General features: G+C 43.5%; 1 long non-coding RNA gene across 1 annotated transcript; it reads left to right on the plus strand.

Annotated features, from left to right (window-relative positions):
- Positions 1-1,457: 1,457 nt before the first annotated feature.
- LOC142764944 (uncharacterized) lies at positions 1,458-17,950 on the plus strand. Its single transcript, XR_012883978.1, has 4 exons — positions 1,458-1,605; positions 1,922-2,049; positions 17,208-17,246; positions 17,721-17,950. It is a non-coding gene; the product is annotated as an uncharacterized LOC142764944 (long non-coding RNA).
- The last annotated feature ends 460 nt before the right edge of the window (positions 17,951-18,410 follow it).

Here is an 18,410-nt window from a genome sequence, read left to right on the forward strand (position 1 = left end):
GCAATGCGCCACGAAGAGCTGTGAGCTCCACTCTTATTGACGTTGTAGCGTGGAATGTCATGAATTTGCTTGTTGTGGCATTTACTGGTATAACAAAAGATGCCGTTAAACTGTTCTGTAAAACGGAGCCGTCGGTTGATACGTGTATACCGCGTCGGTGCGTCTCGTATAACAAGAGCAGGGCAAACTGCTTCAGAGCATGCGACGACTTACTCCTCCATGGGGGGCGCCACGGTGGCTGTAATGCGGAGAGGTTTGACCGTCTTCAGCGCTCACAAAGAAGGATCGCATCGACGGATAACTACGTATCCAGCGATACGCCTGACTACGTACTCCTACATCTTCGAGAGTGATGAAGACTGCTTCATGCGTAACGTTAGCATACGCCCTTATGACGTCTAGGAACAAAGATGCACAGAGACTCTTACGGCTATTCTCGTGTTGGACGTAAGTGACCAGGTAGACTACGTTTTCAAGAAAAATTACCTTACTGGTTTACGAGCCCTCATACTTGTGTTCTAATGTACTACATCAAAAGACGCCAAGAGCACTGATAACCTGAGTAATCGGTGTTAAAGAGCAGTGACATCATGGTTGACTAGGATAATTCTAAGCTAATAGACTTATGAGTCAACGCACTCGGACTCACTCAGACTTGAGCCGTCAGTCTGAGTATGAGTGAGTCCGGCGAAGTTACGTCTTGTTGAGTTGGGGTCCGAGTGAGTTAGGTTGAAAAAAAATTGTGAGTGTGAGACCGAGTCAGTTTGCCTTAAGAAATATTCTGCTGAGTCCGGGTCGTAGTGATCCTCGAGTGCAAGATACATTTGTTGAGTGGATTTGCATGACCTCCACAAGTTTTAACGACCTCAGATACAGTGTGAATAGTGGAGACTGTGAATGCAGTGCGAAATTTAAAAAAGTACAGCATAAATAGTACAAGGTCTGAGTCATAACTTGACTCAGCGAGCGCATCTGGAAACGAAATTTCGAAAAACTGCTAACACACGAGTTTTCACTGTGCAAATAATTAACGACTGCTTTCTGCACTTGAATATGGGTTGTGGAGTAAAGTTATATTAGCATGCAGACATTGTCAGTGCGCATAAAGAAGTGGTTATTGTCATCCACACCCCCTTTTCAACATTTTGCCTATCACTGCAAAGTGAACGTTGAACGCCTTTCAAAAACTAAAATATACTTTTGGTCATAATTAGATAGCTAAACTGATGTCGTTTTATAGTATAAAAAGATGTGTATTATATTTACTCTCTAAAACAGCATCAAGTGCCCATTCGAAGCGATAGCGTCAGCCTTATGGAACAAAATTTTCGTTTTCCGGTTTAAAACCTCAAAACAGGGCTTTTGTTTGCGCTCGCTCACGCATTTGAAAATGCTTTAGTATTGTGCTATTGTTAGCAAGAGTCGTGCGTCACAGCACAAGAGATTCGCCTATAGCTCTCATTGCTTTGGGCTTTGGAACAGTCGTATTATATTTTCAAGGCTGTCACAATGAATTCATTTGTGCGGAACCCCACTGTAAACACGCAAACCCTAGGAGGAATCAAACTGGTGGTCCCAAAACAGAGAGCACAGTGGAATCCCAGTGTAAGCAGACATTTCTTGATTTTGAACTTTTCTACGTGAAATACAGTATTTTTCTTACTTTTAGCGGGATTAGAAAAATGATTGCTTCGATAAATTGATGAATATACCTATAACAAGTTTGTCTATAATAATGCTCGCTTTGGAAGAGCATTAGTGTCTTCGATTTAGTTATTAGATTTAAGATTCGTTCTGCGATTACATACGAATTATTACGAAAAGAAACAGTGTGTGCTGAATGCATTTTGCCTTATAGCGTTCGATGAACAAATTAGAGGTGCATTATCAGCGCTGTGCTTCAACTTGCGCCCACACACAGGAGCGGAAGATTGATGGAAGCAATAGCTTGGGCTCTTCCAATACTGATTATGCTGCTACCCGCTATCTTACTCCACCTTGAAGAAGCCTGTGCACTGAAGTCTGCAAAAGGAACAAACAATCAGTCAGGTATGAAATATCTTGACCAATTTTATGATGCAAAAAAGCCTTTGGAAACATATTGACTCAGCCATAGCACCGTTACTTTGTGTCAAATATTGCCTGCGCGTGATATCAGGTTATTGGTTGGACACCTTGCATTTCCTAATCCACTATCAGTTTTGAGTGGCTCACTTCGTTCGCAGTGTTTTAGATGTGTCGGCCTGCCGCGGTGGTGTAGTGGTAATGGTGTTCGGGTGCTGACCCAAAGGTCGTGGGTGCGATCGCATTTGGTTGGAGACGAAACGCTGGAGGCCCGTGTACTGTGCGACATCAGCGCATGTTGAAGTACTCTATACCATCGAAACTTCCGGAGCCCTGCACAATGGCATCCCTCATATTCATATCGTGCGTTTGGGACGCGAGACAGATGATGATGTTGATACTGCTGCTTCTACTACAATCAAGGTTACTACTACCAACATAATAATAATAATAATAATAATAATAATAATAATAATAATAATAATAATAATAATAATAATAATAATAATAATAATAGTAATTTGAATTTGTCAGGATGAAATACTATATATGTGATGTTCGCTTGTTCAGTAATGGCATACTGAACGGAAAGGTTTCTATGTTGCGTTTAACGTGCACTTCTCGGTTGATCCGAGCTGGGGCAAGGTTTTCGTGCGCGGGAGTGATCGAACAGCGCCTTAATTACAAGCGATGCCTCACACTTGTTGCTGTTCACTTTCCAAGAGCCATTCTAATGATTATAGAGCACTGATAGCACTACTAGTCTTTCTCATTTAATTTGAAGTATTGTTATAGAAAGTTCAGCATGTAGCAGCTATCGAGTAAAAAGAATTTGTCGATAAAAAAAGTCACAGCCTATCCATGGAGTGAATGATGATGAGTGGGGCGAAGTATCCATGAGTCCGTCCGTGTTTCCGTCTGTCTGCTAGTTCTTGTTTCCGTCCGTACGTGCATGCAGCCATCTATTCGTCCGTGCGTGAGTACGTCAATCCGTCCATGCGTTCATCCGTCCGTGCGTCTATGCATCTGCCTGCCTGCCTGCCTGCCAGCCTGCCTGCCTGCCTGCCAGCCTGCCTGCCTGCCTGCCTGCCTGCCTGCCTGCCTGTCTGTCTGTCTGTCTGTCTGTCTGTCTGTCTGTCTGTCTGTCTGTCCATTTTTCCATCTAGTGAGCACTACAAGTACCGCTATCTCGCATCTGTTCATCATATATTCATCATTTAGAACTACCACTATCCAGCTGACATTGCAAGGACTAAACGAGAGGTATCTACCTATTACTACTACTACTACTACTACATACATCACGGCCACACAACCCATGGCTTAAGAAGCTTCACCTTAAAAAAACTATGTTATGGCTGTACACCTTTTCTGCACAGCACGGACGGGAATCCTTCGAAATATTCACTGATCATCAAACAGCATGTTCTGAACGCAAGCATACGGGAGCATTGAAATACCTTTGTGTTCGTGAGATTGAGTTTGTTGAGACGCTAAGTTGAAGCGTTGATCTGTTGAATCAGTGTAGAGTTATTTAACTGTTATAATATTGATTGTTCACAACATAGCTGTTCTAATAATCATTATTCTCAACGCATGTTTTGCTCACTACAAGGACTGTATTCTCGCCTTTGTACAAACAGCCAGTCAGAAAACAGTAAAAAGGATATTTTCAAATGTTACCTTCTGAAAGTACCTCAGACTGTTCTTCTCATGACCTTATTTTAGGGACAAAGTTCCTTTGGGGCTGGCATTGTCCGGCGATGTCCCGATGGGCACACATGTATCACACCACTGGAACACTCGTATCACCACCACCACAGGCGGTTCTTTCACAACAGCTGTGAAAAAACCACCTGCGACGTCCATTCATTCGTCCATCAGCCTGTTCGTCCGTCCCCCTGTCCATCAATCTGTCCGTGTGTACGTCCGTGAGTCGTTCTATCTGTCCTGCTGGCTGTTCATCTGGCCATCATCGCTACTAATCGGCGACTTCAACATAGTCATTATGGGCCTTCACCCACTCTCCATGCTTCGCCGAGATGCGTGATTTTCCGTCACACCTACCAACCATCTTCAGCTGTTTCTCCTATGACGAAAAAACAGACCTGTCGTGCAAACTAACTCTAACACATACGGTGCCAGGTCCAGTATTAATCATGCCAAAGTTGAATGATGAATATAGCCAGGACGCAAAACGAAAAACGAGATATAGCCGGTTTTCTGGCTATATCTTGAACTTTCAGCGGCACTAGATTAAGTTTGTATAATTCACGCAATGCTAAGTAGATTATTCGCAATGCCTTAAGACTGTCGTGCTGCCAAGCGGAATTCAGGGGCGTCCTCTCGAGGATGGCCAGTAGGCAGAAGCTCCTTTGTTGGGCTGTTCTAGCCTCAGTGTTAAGGCATGAGGAAGAAACGAGCAAAAACCACTTTGCATGTTTCATGCATCAGTAAATTAACCTGATCGTCCTTGGTACAATAAATCTGACTCGTTCTTGCTAGAAGCGAAGTTTTCGTTAAAATACGTGGCAACTCGACCATTCCAGTATACTCGCAGGGTACACACATCAGCTTTGCGAGATTTTCTGAAGCCACGTAGGTTACTTAAATGTTACAGTCTCACCTTCGCAGTGGCAACTCACCTTGTTTTACGTATTCGTCAGTTCTGTTTTAGTACACAAATCGTACATTTATTCTATGCCACGGAATGTCGCGTGGGTTTGCGATTTGCTATTCCAAATCTTGGCCAACACAGCGCCGCTCGTGCTGTACGTTTTCGATAGATAGAAGGCAGCACACTGCAAGCGATTCGCTCGTTGGCAGGTTTTGAGTAAAATCCCCGCTCCAAGGATAAACGTGGCGAGTGACGCGGTGTTGGTGTTGTCGACGTTCTTCGCGGAGAAAATTTTTCAAATTACTTTCAGCAGTGATGTTGAAACAAACCAACTATATTACGAGGATTTCTCTCTAGACGTTGAAGGTTGTGAATGCACCGGGAATGACAGCGACTATGAATGATGAGCTGCTAACAAACAAGGAATGAGTTGCACTTCACGTCCCCCCGTGCGTTATTGTTTTTCATGCTAGTAGGTCACATTTATTGCATTCAGTGTGTTATATCTTCAGTGATGGCAAAATAAAAGCATGTGTTATTTGTGCATTGCGTGTTGCGCAATCCCTGTGGATAATATGAAACGCCGCATGCCGGAAACACGTTCAAGCGCGACCAGCGAAGCGAAATGGTTAGAGCGATGAAATGTGCAGTTTAGAGTGCCTATCTGCTATCTTCTCCTCCACTTAACTTGTACCTTTCAAATGGTGTTGTTGTTGGTTGAATTTTTCTACTACGTTGCCAAAAGCATACGTCCGTATTCTCGACATTCTTGTTTCAATCGCGCTGATGAATCTTGCAACATTATAGTGCGCTGAATTTCGCCCGGCTAGAGCCGTAGCGTGGCAAAGACGCAAACGCTACTTAATGGAATGGTAAATGCTTGCGTTGCATCGCAGAAACAACTCCATGTTCCTGACAACGCAAGTAATGACGACGGCTTAATCTGTTTGTAAACCATCGGCATGGTAAACATTTGGTGCCGTGCAATCACAATGGCGCTACTCGCTAGCGACTTAATACTGCGGCAAATCCTCCAGGCATGCTCGGTGCATACTACCTCGAGAAGCCTTAAGTTCATTCGTCAATTCTAGTTCATGTGGTTTTCTGTTACACGCACACTATACGCAAGGCATCGTTGATGCACGATCAATCAGCTTACACCACCACCCTTCGCACTGCGGGTAAAATGAGGTAGCGAGCATTTAGCAGTTACTATCGTTTGGGAAGTAGTAGAAATATCAGCCGTCATGCAGACACTGCTGAATCAGTGCGTCGAAGAAGTATATATAAACATCCTAAAAGAAATCTACAGGGGATCAACTGCTACCATAGTGCTTCATAATGAAAGAAACAGAACACCAATCAAGAAAGGTGTAAGGCAAGGGGACACAATCTCCCCAATGCTATTTACCGCGTGCTTACAGGAGGTTTTCCGAAGCCTAGAATGGAAACAGTTAGGGATAAGCGTTAATGGAGAGTACCTTAGTAACCTGCGCTTCGCCGATGGCATTGCATTGCTGAGTAACTCAGGGTATGCATTGCAACTCATGATCACGAAGTTAGACAAGGAGAGCAGAAAGGTGCGTCTTAAAATTATTCTGCAGAAAACGAAATTAATGTACAACAACCACGGAAAAGAGCAGCGTTTCGAGATAGATAATAGTGCACTTCAGGTTGTAAAAGACCGTGTCTACTTAGGGCAGGTAATAACCACGGAGCCAAACCACGAGATTGAAGTAATTAGAAGAATAAGAATGGGGTGGAGCACATTTGGCAAGCACTCTCAAATCATGACAGGTAGATTGCCACTATCCCTCAAGAGGAAGGTATATAACAGCTGTATCTTGCCGGCACTTAGCTACGGAGCAGAAACCTGGAGACTTACAAAGAGGGTTCAGCATAAATTGAGGACGACACAGCGAACAATGGAAAGAAAAATGGTAGGTGTAACTTTAAGAGACAAGAAGAGAGCAGAGTGGATTAGGGAACAAAAGGGGGTGAAGGATATCATAGGTGAAATCAAGAAGAGAAAATGGACATGGGCCGGGCATGTAGCGCGTAGACAGAATAACCGCTGGTCATTAAGGGTAACTCACTGGATTCCCAGAGAAGGCAAGCGGGTTAGGGGGAGACAGAAGGTTAGGTGGGCAGATGAGGTTAAGAAGTTTGCGGGTATAAATTGGCAGCAGCAAGCACAGGACCGGGTTAACTGGCGGAACATGGGAGAGGTCTTTGTCCTGCAGTAGACGTAGTCAGGCTGCTGCTTATGATGATGATCGTTTGGTAAAGTACTTTGGTCTGATACACATTCATTTGTCAATGAACAGTTCATCCGGTGAAAGTGGCACGGAGCGTACTTCCATGCGTCTTATCTTTTCGTGTGCGAGTTCCCGGGTGGACCCTCCTCCCTCAGCCATTTTGGATTGTATGGCACGCCACCTATAGCACGAGGGCCTTGCGAATTTACTGCCCCTCTCTGTTCTGTTGCTGCTGCGTTTTAATATCTTCGTATAATGCCTTGTCATATTGTGCTCGAACGCACGCTGCACAGCTTATCTGGATAAAGTTGGTTGGCACAACGACCAGTTCCCGTCACTGTCGGTCGTTTTGCGTTCGGCTTCAAGCGCATCATGGGCGCTAGTTCGGAACAAGGCTGATGGCGCCTTGTGCAGTAGAGCATATCCAGGACGTCCTTATAGGCTCTTGAGTCGTGAAAAAACTAGAAATACGCTGAAGTATTACCACCACATTTTCTCAGGTAGTCCTCATATTCGCATGTCCGTCCCGGCAAGGTTTCGCATGTTGCCTGTTTGGAAAGTTACCTCTCCATGACGGACAATATAGCGAACGCCATCGTAGTCTTGCTTCTGGTGGTCTCACACGTAAGCGTGTTGCCTAGCAACTGTCATAGCGTTGGTGTGGTAGCTTTGCAATAAACATAGCACTTACATACCGTCCTTCAGGAAAACTGGAGTAAATTTTGTTTCGCGTAGCATTGCCATCAGTATAAGCAATGTAAGGAAGATTGTTGACTGAATATGTTTTCTCTATATACATGCAAATAAAAAAACCTACCGTCGAGTGCTTTCTTCAGGCTTCCGGCAGTTCATAGACTTTTGTCCTACGTTGAGTTCTGCCATTGTCAATACGCTTTCTCTGTCTGTTATCATGATGGTTGGAGCAGCGGGTCTCAGTGGAGCATTTTCTAAAAAAAAATCATGCCGCTTTTGTGACTGACCTTCCCTGAACAATTTGTCTTCCAGCGCATCTAGTAAGGTAGTCAACTGCTATAATAACTAAGTGCTTACCAGCCTCACAGGTAGTTAACTGATCCAAACATGATACCACCAGATGGATTTTCGGGAACGCAGACTGGTCTAAGTGACCTGGCTGCATTGTTGGAACATAACCTGCACCGCTGCAAATAAAGAAAATGTTCAAACCACTGTTCGGGAAAGTAAGAAGTATAGTACCTCTGCAGCACAATAATCAGAGTTCGCACGCAGCGAATGTCCAGAATTGCTGTAGTTCTGATAAGCTTACAGTGAAGCGATTTGAAGCAATTTACAGTGAAGCAATTTGAAGTGACGTAGCATTGACGAGCAAGTATAAAGGATGTGCACATCCAGATAAAAACAAACACGAGATCCCAATAGCTCTTCCCGATTTTCGTGAAGATTACTTTAGGCGAACACTGCAAAGGCAGTTAGTTTCTCGAGCAAAAATTCATTGCCTACAAATATTCATATTTTGGCCTTTAAGTGGACTTTGCAGACAATGTCGCGCTTTCTGATTTTCGGATACACCTAAAGAAGAGAGAGTGCTCTCCTTTGTCACCATATTTATTCCTTTCACAGAATTGAAATGCAGACTTACGAATACTTTAATTTCGCTTTCCATAAAAGGTCCATTTAGGAAAAGAAGTGCAAACATGATATATTGCCCAACATGTCTATATTTCAGGAATTCACTGCCCCTCGTATGCTATACCGAGTATGATGAAACATGGTACATCATGAATCTAATACCTGAACTGTTTTGTTCAAAGTTCGTGGTTTTCCCACCCAACGTGAATCTTGGCCACTGCGAACCTTAAAGGTACGGTAGAATAATTATGCGAAACATCAGGGGAACCTTGAGCTTCGCATGAAGCAGTTGAACGCGATAGCGATACCCTATTCCAAGTGCGTACTTTCAACACTTAGTGCAGGAAATGTTCTCGAGCTTGCATTGCACCCACTAGGTGGCCTTAAGGAGCACCGACATCAAATTTCAAGATCGAGATGTTCCCATCATTTGATCGCTTGGTATGCTTAGGTCTTCTTGGCCAAATTTCAACGACATCCGTCGCGTGGAAGTTATTTTATATTAGATGTCAAACAGCGTAGAAAAAATAAGGAGAAAAAAAAAACGAAAAATAGACTGCCCTGCGACACCGGCACTAGTGCTACGTGTTCGGTGTGATACATTCCACTGGACAAGCGCCTATGACTGAAAGCCAGAGATGGGTACTATGTAAAATGTGGTCATGTATATACTGGCATTAGAGTAGTAAGGTGTGCGTTTAAATAGTTTATGACTGTGTGAACTGCGTGAAGAAAACTGCGTATTGGCATGTTATTTGAACTGGTTTCAGTGTGCTATTATGTGTTTTCTTTTTCCTTTTCCGTATTGTTAATTTTTGGGTAACGTTCTGCTTATTATTTTATTTTTCGCTGCAGAACTTTGTGATATGGAGTAGCCGAGGCAATAGGCTTCTCAACCTCTCAACAGCAAAACAGTTAAAACAGAACAGAACAGAACAGAACATTCCACAAATACCATCTTGAGTGACGATGCCCTAGTAGCGATTACGTGTATGATCTGAGTGTTCTTATCATGGCGCTGATTGGCGCCAAAGCGCAGAAGCGCACTCACTCGTCGCTTGTGATCTCCGTTGCACCGGTTTCAATTATTTCGTGAAATTATCAGGATAAAAACCACAGTTAAAAGAAAGGCGAAACAAAGGATCCTGATTAAACGTGTGCTTCTCGCTCAGCATGTCAAGGAACCGTTGTGAGTTGCAGTGTTCTCGTTCGAAGCACAAAAAAAGCACAATAATGGGGTCCTTTCATATCCCGTATGTGTTACACATGAACACGACTACAAGCTATGAAAAGTGCAACAGCGTATAGTCAGATATCATTGCTAACAGTATCTCGAAGGTATCGTTGAATTTCAGTCCATCTGTAGACCTTGAGTCCACGTAAAATTGGTTATACCGTGTTAACCAATAGGCTGGATAGGTGGGGCCATTTGAAGGCACAAAAAAGAACGTATTCTATTTATCCACTGATGCTCATTCGCGATAGCTATACTGCATTGACTACTCATCGTATACCTGAGTGCTTTGCACGCTAAAACACACCAATATAGCTGAGTTACACGAGCGAACGGGGCTGAAACGTGCATTCTCGGGCACCTCTACATGGATGCTTTGAACGGCAACCATTACAAAATCACTGTTCTGCAAAATGTCGATCGAAGCGAAAATAATTCGCGACGTCGCGAATCGCGGGTATTCCAAGCTCCAGACTATCGTATTAAACCTGAGTCGACACTCTGTATGGCGATGACAGCAATGCAGGTGACAAGGCATGATTGAACCTGTCCGCCTAGCAGACGAATTGTTCGCGAAGCAGCTGAGCCTGGCCTAACTCTTTTCTGTGGAGAAGTGGTCAGCTGTGGCGTGATCTAGAGGAAAGTGATAGTTATTCGTCCATCAGCTGCCTTTCAGGTTGCGAATCGCAGCTACAGGGTCTATAGCTACTCGCTGACGCAAAAATCTTGGCATGAGTAAATTTGATATCATTGCTTCTTTAAGAGAACAGGCGCAGTAACGTGTGTGCATAATAATAATAATAATAATAATAATAATAATAATAATAATAATAATAATAATAATAATAATAATAATAAGCTTCGGCCCACTGTCTTCCTTCTGCCGTTGTTTGGCTCGTCCCTATACACGAAGCTTCTCGCATTGTAATCCTCACACGTGGCGCAATCGTAGCGCACCTCATGTATGGTCCACCTCATGTCATCAGGTGATTGCCTGAATTCACGGGAACAGCTAGGTCATAACTTAAGCGCCTAGGCCCGCACCTACATCGTCGTAATCGTTTTCATTCACTCATCACATTAACATGACTCATCACATAACACACATCTACATAATTTTTCTTCACTAATGCGAACATCAACATGAAAGTGATGACATGATGAACAATCAGTCTACGTTACATGAAAAGTGATATTTCTCCGATTTCGGGGTGGGGCCAGTGGGACGTATGGAGTGCACAACTTATTGCATTGACTGGATGATGATAAGGTGTTTATATAAGAGTTTAACGCCCGAAAATTGTCATTTCATTATGATAGTTACTGTGGTGGAAAGCTCCGAAAATTTGGATCACCTGGGGTCCTTTAACGTGCTCCCAAATCTAAGTACACAGGTCTCAAGCATGTTCGCCTCCATAGAAAATGTGGCCGGCACGTTATCTTCACAGGTTACGAGAGTTACATTGTTTACACCGCATCCATGAAATCCGAGCCTCCGCAATCCGTTGAAGAGAAGCGCTAGCAGTAAATAAAATGATTTCTAAGTGTTCACGTCATGCCAAAAAATACATTTCTTCAACGTTGTTTGAGCCTATCGGCCCCATTTACCAAAGACATTTCAGCCGACTCAAGAAATATAACGGCCGTATTGTTAATTATCTAGTGAATTGTGTACAACAAGGTAGGTACCTATATATCTTTGTTTTCTTGGTTTATTTTCGGAAGCCCATGCAGAAAGATAGTCTTTCGTCTTTGGGCAAAACCACAGGAGACGCCTAAATGTTTGTGAATTAATCAGTCAAGTTGTCGTATAGATATTCGGTTATTCTTCTGGTAATGTATACGCTCTTTCAAAGGGACCAACTAACGCATTTAATAAATTGTCTAATTGTGTACTTTGACATAATTCGATACTTCTTCAGTGGCATCCCAGCTGCTACAGATCTCAGCACAAAGCATTATTTTAACACCATTGGTAGCGCAAAATGTGATTATTTTCGTGCAGCAGCAAGACAATGCTTACGTACGCGCAGGTGCGTAGTCTTGTGCAGGTACTTCGCAGAGCCCTGAAACGCAGCTGCGAGCGTCAGCGGCATGATTTCAATAGGCTATGAATATGTCCTTTAAAACGTGTCTCTATTCACTGCTGAATTTTCTTAACAATGAATTCCCGCTCGTTTTTTTTTTTTAATTGGCAGGGCGCAAGTGCGGTAATATTTTTTCCCGCCCAAAAGGAAGTTTCTTATTCTCACAGACTGACGAATAGCGTTATCTTTCTTGCATATATGTGCACTGCTTGGAAGTAAAGTGAAAACGAAAAATCAGAATCAATGAAGATAAGCCTTTATTCAAACTTAGGAATATAATATGCCGCCAGTTAGAGCATATAAGATGGAGGAAACCTTTGTACTCGTTTGGAAAGGTTTGTTTTGATTTACTTTGGGCAATAATGGTGAACCAGCTCATGAAAATTACGCTTAACATAGTTGATTGATATGTGGGGTTTAACGTCCCAAAACCACTATATGATTATGAGAGACGCCGTAGTGGAGGGCTCCGGAAATTTAGACCACCTGGGGTTCTTTAACGTGCACCCAAATCTGAGCACACGGGCCTACAACATTTCCGCCTCCATCGGAAATGCAGCCGCCGCAGCCGGGATTCGAACCCGCGCCCTGCGGGTCAGCAGCCGAGTACCTTAGCCACTAGACCACCGCGGCGGGGCACGCTTAACATAGTTAAATCAACGTACTTGTCATGAGCGAATTTTCTTTCAGTATTTTCCTAAAGCCACTTATAGGCGGAATAGCAGGCAGGTCTTCGTCACTACGAGTAAGAACAAGGTGTATGCTATAGCTTAGTTTTCAAGCGTGGAGCACGATATCGTTTACAGAACCCTTTTACGTTGCCTGCTCTTCGCTTGCCCTGCTTAGTTTCTGAGACAACGCCTTGAAGGATCCGCGAGGGAAGGAGTGGCTGTTCATCACATTGGTAGTTCTAGGCTAGTTTAAATGACTACTGCAAGCACTGTCGCAAAGTGCCCGTTCCGCCATAAATTGTTATAATTTCCGGAAGTAGCGAACTACTCGTTGTTTCAAATAGAAGAGAACGAAGGGACGCGGGGCGCAATCATAAGCAATGGTTGCTGGCTCGTTCAATTGTTTCGGCACCTTTGAGTCAGCCAGACTTCCGCTTCCGGATCTCATCTGTCTTTACTTTAGCTCGTTTGGGCACCCATACCGACCCGGTCATCTATCCACCGAATTTAATCAATGAAAGAAACTCCGCATCAGGAACCTCTTCATCCGAACAGTCATCATCATGTGTATTTCTACGCTCGAGATCCTCCTGGCAGATACGGACGCCCTGGTAGGTGCGCGGTGACAGCACCCCGACATCGTGTTGCCGAAGCAGGCAGATGTCATCGATTTTGCACTGCGCCACCTAGCGCGCCCGCTCTGATTCCGAATGAGAGGAGGACACGACAACTTCCGCGATGTTTTCGTCGCTCAACGTGATGAATTACGGAAGAGTTCATTGTAACGGGTGGGCAGAACTGAACCAATAATACAATTGTTGTGGTGTGACGCCGAACGCGAGTGAAAGCTTCTGTAACGAAACGTGACATATATGTCAAGACGTTTCGGGGAGGAATCACAATGGCAGATATGCTTTTTGTTAACTACAGAAGAAAAGTGTAAGTTTATGGGTGTCTTTTCTTTGTGGGGCACAATATTAATGAGTCTGTCACTTCTCACTTCTATTTACAACAAGTATCTTTTTCTAGTTACTGCAGATATGTCTTATATTTAGTGCAGAACCATGAAACTACAGTAACTAAAATAATAAGAATAAGGAAGAAAAAATTGGACAGGTATTATCAACTCATAAATGGTAATACATCATTACTAGAGGAACGTATATAACAGCTTCATTGAACGGTACTTACCTACAGAGCAAAAACCTGCATGCTTACAAAGAGAGTTAAACATGAATTATAAACGACGCAGTGAGCAATAGAAAGGAAACTGACAGGTGTAAATCTAGAGAACAAGAAAAGAGCCGAGCGGATCAGAAATCAGACGGGAGTTCAGAAGATGTTAGATGAAATCAAAAAGAAAAACAGACATGCGCATAGAATGTAGCCCGTGGGCTACATTCCCTGCGCCTGTTAGCCTATTACTATTAGTCACCTCCGGTCACTAAAAGTAACAGAATGAATTCCAATAGAAGGGTGCGCGAGGCGGAGGCAGATGGTTTGGTGGGTGAATTCGATTACAAATTGTTCGAGTATAAAGTGTCTGCGGCAAGCACAGGACCGGTTGATTGACAGAATATGGAAGCGACCTTTGCGTTGCAGCAGGCGCAGTGAGGTTGATGATGATGATGATGATAATTATGATGATGATGATGAGTTCCTCACTTTTTCAGCCTATCGAGTGGACCGTTTTGAAAAGTTCTGGTACGAGCTTGCGGAAAATAAGTACCAGGGAAAGTACGTGAACTTGATTCGGGATAGAGCCCCAATTCTTTACGTAGTAAAGTAAACAACTTATGGAATATAATACAAAATTCTAATGAATGCTGAAGAACAAAAGTCATCATTCGAGCCGCAAACGCAGTCAGACTTTCCACGCAGTATTTAAGTGGTTTGTCAGAAAGTCATCCGAGAGCTTGACATTGCTTCCCAAAAAAAGTGGTTCTGTATAAGTAGTCTTCACTCTAAAAGACCTCGAATGATGAAAGTCTTCTGTCGGGAGAGAATAAAATGTTTATATGAATGTTCTGCGTAAGTAGATCGGTAAGTGGGATACTTATTCCGGGCCCGATCGGTGCAGGCCACTGTCCTCGTACGTATCATGAGGGCCTCTTGGGTCTTCGGATCAAATTTAGACAGAGCTCCCTCCCACCTTTCCGTGTTGTGTTGTGTCTCGGCTCACAAAGGGGGATTGTATCGGCATTTCCATACCACGTTGTACAGGGTGGAATTTTTTATTGACACAGAATCAACCCTGTGGCGCGTGTGTGTCGTGATCTAAGACAGCATGTACGGATTAGGGTAGGACAGGGTCCGTAGGTGACGCCACGCTACCTGTGATTCCTTAGTGAGGTTCGGCCCGGGTGGTGGACGCTTTCGTTTTTAACGAGATGGCGTTAAGGATCTTGTGTCGCAGAAAACCCTCCACCGGTGTCGGCCCCGTTGTTTATGAGCGAAAAACCACCTGTGTGACCGGAAAATGAGCGATAGTTATAGCACGAGAACAAAACAACGACACAGAGACAAGAAGGACACGAGTGTCGTCGTTTTGTTCTCGCGCTATAACTAGCGTCATGCTATACCAACTAGCCCAAGCTGCCACACTTCGAAAAATCATGTTACTGAAATAACCGCGGGAGGCCGCTACTTGCCCACGCGAGCACGCGTTTTCATAAAGAAAATGCCACATGTTAAAAAAAAAAGTGCTGAAGGTCACGAGGCGCGGTAGTTTTTTTGCCCTGTCACCCCTCCCTGCTTGGCTTCCAGGATTTTCGTCGGGACGAGAGAAGAGATAATGCGATTGCAGCACGGGACACACCTTTGTAACTCCCCTCGCACTGCAGGGATAGATTCCTAAAGTTTTTGCGGTGTTGAATTTATAAGGCAATAAGCTTTTTGTAGTGAGTACATTCCATGATTACTTGAAAAGTGTTTCAGGGTCCCTTTAACGCATTTTGTTCGACAGGTGTTAGGACGAAGACGAACCCATTCACTGATAATAGCGCGCGCTGGTCCAATCCACTGTGTGCGTGTTTGTTTTCGTGCATGTGTATGTAACAAAACATATTATTAAGTATGCACTTGTCGGTTGAAGGACGCACTAGGGGGCCGTATTTCGCTATCGCGTTCAACTCTTAAAGGTGAAACTTAAGGGTCGTCCAGCTTTTTCGAAACTTTGGTGCTGCGGAGTTTATGTATACGTTAGAATCGGGTGCATACGCAGAGCCAAGAATAGAGGAGATATGCTGGGGCTTGAAGTCCGGACGAGTAATTCTCGGGACAAACCATATACGAGCTCGTTGGCTCTAATTCCGCAATGGCTGGTTATTCCCATCAGCTGTTTCCATTCTACCTCTGAACGAGGGGCAGACAGCTGTGTAAAAATTTAGTGCGCAAAGGGGTCAATGTAGCCTCCACAAAAATTTTAGTAGGCTGCTAGTGAACCTGTTAAAATGAAAGTAGATTCGTGGTTTCGTAGGGCGAGGACGATTCCTGTTTTTTGCATACTAGTTGAGTCTGTGTCCTGTGCTGATATGCAGTCGATCTGTTTTCATTGATGAATGGTGTTTGTCGTGTGTTTGCCGTTCAGCGGTCCAGGTGCAGCGACAAAGAAGGCGCCTTCAGTGTCCGAACACTTGTCGTGATCTTTGGCCTATGTTCGACATCAATATTCGTGGAACTGCGGATGTACGTTGGGTGGCAGTGGTTTTATCATAAAGTGTTGCTTCAATTCATGTGTGATACATTGGTTTTCCCTCCTGTAATTGGGGCTATCGATGCAAGTTCGAGTATTGTTCTCTTTTCTGTTTTAGTGATAGCCAGGCGTGCGACTTGATTCATGTGGTGTGCATATATAGAATAGTTCGAATGCGGTACTGTGGAACCCCCTTTGAAGCGGACTTTCCACGAGTGTCCATGGAGGAATATTGAGAGCATTCAAAAGAGTTTCACGTATGTATCTGTCAATTTCTTGTTGGTCTGCTTTCATGTTTTGTAGGTAAGGAAAGCTATAGGATATATATGCAACTGATAGAAAATTTCCGAAAGAGTCACATTATGCCATCGTCTTTCATACTTCGTTGTCAGTTAGCCACACAACTAATTATACGAGAAATCTGTTATGTGACTGATGAAAAATTTCCAGAAGAGTCGCATTATGTCGTCATTCTTTATTCTTCGTCCTCAGTTAGCCACACGAGAAATTTGTAGACATGACGTTTTCACTTAATGCATTGCACATGAGTTGTTGCACTGATTATTGAACTGGTCCTGAAGAATTCAAATGGTTTCAACCTCCAGAAGTTTACAACAGTCGATACATTAGTGTGATACTTGTTTCTTTTCTTCAGGACCCGGTGAGGTTTTCGCTTTGAAGCGAAACATGGCACGCCAATTGTAACGTTGTACGTACGAGTCTCTTTAACGCTCGCGCTTCACTTCGAAGGGTGATGGTTTAGAGTCCTCTAAGTCTTTAATTGTTGATTCAATTGAAAAGCTTCACTAACGGAAAACAAAAATGACGTGGTTGAGGCCAACGACACCAGGTTTTGTGACAAAACACCGTAACGCCACCACGCCCAAATGATAAGAAGACGAGCTACTTTTGTGACTGAAGCAGTTATTCACAAAGAGATTGGAAATGTTCAACAAAGACCCATTTGTTTTCAGAGTGCGACAGAAGACGTGGTCCTTGTGATTACCCTCGAGGTGCGTGCTGCCTTTTCTTATCGCTCAATAGTCACACTTTAGCAGTTACTTTTTAAATAATGTATTCGAGGAAGGCAATTCATGCAAAACAATGTCACTGCTTCGAGGAATAAGCTGTGCATAATTAAAACATGTTACCTGAAAAACCTCAGCATTCTTTGGAGTGTGAATTCTAAAAAAGGTGATGTCAGAAAGAGTACAACGGTACGCACAAATTCACTGCGGCTTTGGATAGCAGTGCACTCCGTAGTACTAAGGGTAGCACAAGCACAGTAGGCTTTCGCATTCCTCACAAAGCTTCGAAGCTTTTAAAAAATATTTATAACAGTAACAGGAGTCAATATTGAAACAATATTATCGCCATCTGATATCTAGCTTTGCTATATGACTTTATAGTAATGTGCTTTCTGTTAGCATAAAATGTAACAAATTTATCAGAAGATCATATATGTATTTTTACTTTTGGAATTCAAGCCTGTGCCTGCTTATCAAGACTTCCCCGTGGACGACCATCTCCAGCCATTTATTACTACAATGCGACAGCCAAGGAGTGTTTCCCTGGTGGATATAGGAGAAGCTGCAACGGATTTAGATTTATAATTGTGTGCATGTTCAAATGCTTAAATCAGCAGGGCTAAGGGCCTAGCATATACTCATTAATAATCACAGAAGCACACGTGGTAATAAAGCTGTTCCTAGCACAAGCACGGAGTTGGCGTTTTTTGTGTGTGAACCTGATAAAAAATCAAAAAAGCGAATGCGCACATGGTCAAAGCTCGATCCTTTCTTATGGCTAATCACTGCAGCCGTTCAACACTCGAAGTATTTTCTTCAGCCATCGGTAAGTATTTCGCAAGTTGAGTGTGCCATTTTTGACAGATAACTATAGAAGATCATCAAGAAGTGGCCAAAATATCTTCGAAAGACAAGCTCATTGTCTTGTACCCTTTCATACCCAACAGTGTCGGGTAAACTGAGCCTTGATCTAGAGGGCGTGACACATCGCTCATGCACCGCAACATCGGGTGCCGAATTCACAAAGCTTTAACTTGCCTACGCAATTTCTAAGCTGAGAAGTCTTGAAACTCGAGGGAGTGCGATAGCAATGGCACAAATTTAACTTACTCGTAACTTATGAGAGCAGGAGGCTGCCTGAAAGCCGCT

Source organism: Rhipicephalus microplus, chromosome 6, assembly GCF_043290135.1.
Source record: "Rhipicephalus microplus isolate Deutch F79 chromosome 6, USDA_Rmic, whole genome shotgun sequence".
Classification (NCBI taxonomy): Eukaryota; Metazoa; Arthropoda; class Arachnida; order Ixodida; family Ixodidae; genus Rhipicephalus; species Rhipicephalus microplus.